We start from the raw sequence: 3,755 nt of genomic DNA on the forward strand, positions 1-3,755 counted from the left end.
TTGGCATTGTTCCACATTATCGTACCTGTGTGTTATAAGCTACTTACGATTTTAATGTTATGATGTTTCTCGGACGCTGGAATACAGTGAATCTTACATGAAATACATATACAGGAACATTTTTTCCTTGATATTGTTTTTATGCTCTGTTTTAGGGAACGTAAATTCATTTAGCGTCGAGGCCGTGGCAGAGAGTGATGTCGACTATCTCGTAGATATTGTTCTTGACAATATATAAGCAACATATACATCTGAAGCTGCGGGAAAAAGTGCTGATACTAATCAAGACACTATAGGTTCGGTGGTGTTAAAATTTACCATCAGTCCAGGAATATTCACGCGGCCTGAAGATATTATTCTGTCCATGAATGAAAAACTGAAAGAACTAACGTTTGAAGAACACAAAGTAGACATCAAACTGTTTAACTTCCGATACACTTGTAGGAATGTAGGAACAGTAAAGGGAGAAAATTCTACTTTCTGTGACGTATTCTTCGATTTTGCAGCACGGAGGATAAAACGCACCTTAAACCATATGGTGATTAACCAAGCGATGAACAGTCTTTCTAAGAAAAAACAGTAGAAGTTCCATAAGGAACTCGTTGAGTGCCTAAGGAAAGATTCAACTGAAAATGTTTTCTCAGGCAGAAAGATGTCGCTCAAAGCAAACACCTAGTCCTAGTCTGTCGTCGATATCCTGGAAATCAATAGCGAAATTCTGTCCCTGAATAGTAAACAACTCTCGGAAATGGATGAACTGATGAAGCTGCTCCTCGCCTCTTTGCTAAAACAAAAGCAGTGGTATGAAACGCTCCCTGAATTGGATTTGCTCGCAACAGACCTGTACGAAGCGAAGAATTGGATTGAGATGTCCACTCCTATGTGGCAGGTGGAGAAGGTGTTCTAGAAAAACAAAGAATATTTGTTAAGAAACACTGGCGATCAACTGTCTCGGGACTTTCTTCGACATATCCCGCCATTAGAGAAGGCCATTATGTCCGTCATTAAATCTCTGCTGCGGAGGGAAGGGCTGCCGCTTGTCTACCTCGATTTCTTGCTAGAGTAAGAAAAGGCTCGACTAGAGCTCATCAGACAGATTCTGGATGTCGAACGGTAGCATTAGCAATTGTTAACCGAGATCGGACTTAGCGAAGACCCGTCTGAGACTGTAATCAAGAAACTCATGTATTTTCAATATAATTAATAAATATATCTTGACGCACTATATGAATATGAAAAAAACCGTTCTCATTACATAGTCAATCATATTATGAAAACAGAAATTCTGCGTGATGGCCTTCATCGAGGTCTCGTAAAAATCGAGGAGGTGCCGGAAGAAATGCGTGAGAATCTCGTGTAGATCAACCCACTACCCTCAGGCTTCCTATTACGCTTCCTAAACACCGAGATTTTACGCCGTTCCGTTATTGATTTCATATATCAACGCAAACAACTGAATTCATTTTTCAATGACGATACCCTGAAAACTGCAGCGAATGTAGCACAAACCCTGCCCGAATATTTATTAAACATGCAACAATTGCGCAGGGAACAGATAAATTCTTTGATGCAGAAAAACGATATTCATTGGAATACTGATCTTTTCTAGCAAGTCGAAGAATTGCGCCTTGATCTAACTGATAACTTCTTGTTAGATAGTTAGAGTTTTCCTTAGATTAATAAATAAATTCACAACATTCAAACATAGTTTACCAAGAAGCCTAGCAAACGATGCGACTCCTATTCCGAAGAACGGATAACTGTCGGTGGCTCTAGCATTACTCAGTTAAGTTCGTGTCACAGATAAGATTCATCTGTAAAGAAAGAACTTACAAATCCTTTGGTTAATGCCACCACAGAAACCTAATACATATTTCATAACTAGACCTCGTTCATTTCTCTGAAATCATTCGGTCATTACAACCTAAATGACTTCAGGTTCACAAATTCATTAAATCTTTAATTCTATAACAAACTTCATGCTAGCATCAAATTTGAAGTGAGTAAATAAGACACTCTCATTGACAACAGTTATAGTATTATTATTGATCCAAAGAAGATATAGGCTTAAAGTTATGAACTGTTCATAGCGGACAATGAAATTAACTTTCTGAAAATACTCATTAATAAGCCAATCAGCATTGAACAAATGCGTTACAATGACAGCGATGAATAGAAGCCAATATTCGACTCGATTGACAATGTAGAAACAGTTTAGAAACCAAATGAATCGTCGATGTAGAGTCAAACCGATGCAAGCACAGTTAAGCAATCTTCCGAAGGTGACAAGAAGGAACGATCCGCAATGTTAAATACGACTTCCCGTCCTTCATCTGAATAGGATAAAGTACAAATGATCATCGAAAACCATTTACAATAGGTAGAGTTTCCCGAAGAATAATTCGAGAATATTCAAAGGGTGAATAAAGACCTGATTAAGTATTTACTGAAGCCCCAGTATAGGAAATTCTTTTTCACCCTCTTAGAAAGAGGGATGGAAAATATTGAAAACTACCGTATAAAACATGGAGATGACCATAAACAAGTCAAAAAACGTGTCACAGGAATAGAAAAACTGGTCATTATGATTAGGGATTATCTGCTGGAAAACAGCGGAGAAACGCTGTCACTAAGCCACATTAAGTTGCTCCAGGAGAACGACCTCTTCATGATGTCCATCATCTAACACCTGGAGGAACAAAGGCTAGACATCTTCAGAGGCTTCTTTGCAAGGGAAGTCGCCAGGCACGCCGTTCTCCAGTCACTTGTTGGGATAAAATAGATTGAAAAGTCTCTGTTCAGTGAGATTCGAGCTGGAGAAAGACCTCCTGCTACTGTTGTCAGAAATGTCATGAATGTCCAAAAGTAATATATTACCAATATTGCTTTGCTCAAACAATATGAAAGCACCCGTTCTGCAGACATTCACCGCCTAGTACGTGAGGAGTGGCTGCGTTCGGCTGTCGCAGATGGTCGCATCCAAATAAACGATCTTTCAGAGAAGCTCACTTGGCGTATGTTGCAGAACAAGCCATTGCAAAAAGACAGCTTTCTTCGATTCCTGCGTAGCGAAATTCTACGTCGCGGATTTGTAGAATTCCTAATAAAGCGTGTAGAAATGGACACAAAAAGCAGTCAGATTGCTTTGCAAGCTATATATGATAAGCCTTTGACCTTTGCTAATATCTTGATATTTTCCGAATTGGCACGTAACGCTTAATCTAGAAAATGCATAGCGACAGACGAAATGATTTTGGACACTGATCTCCTTGTAAATCATGAAAATCTGCGCAAAAAGATAATTAGTAACATTCTGGCAAATAATTTTGTTGTCAAGAATATGGACGACCAAATTACAAAACTCAGGTCCCAGTTTGCATAAGAAATGAAACCCAAGTGCACCAAGTGCCGCAAGAGCACTAAAAAAAATGGCTCCAAAGCCAAGGTTTCGCTACGCAATTGTGTGCATAACTTCACTCTGGACATGTAGCAGGTTTACTACAACACGAGTGACTTTGTATCCTTCGCCTCACATAGCTATTACAGTGCAGGTAACTTCACTGTCACTGTTTAGACAAGTATTTTCAGTTAAAGCTAATTTCTGCTACGTGCCAAGCTCACAGCCCAGAAGCTTGAGAACAATATCCGAGTTCAGTACGTGACGAGCGCCAATCCGGAACGAGTAAAGTCGCACTCGGGGCTGCTTCTTGAAAAGGGGGACTGGGAGCGGCGCCAGGACGATACAAGCGAAGGTT

This window comes from Penaeus monodon, chromosome 23, assembly GCF_015228065.2.
Source record: "Penaeus monodon isolate SGIC_2016 chromosome 23, NSTDA_Pmon_1, whole genome shotgun sequence".
NCBI classification, from domain to species: Eukaryota; Metazoa; Arthropoda; class Malacostraca; order Decapoda; family Penaeidae; genus Penaeus; species Penaeus monodon.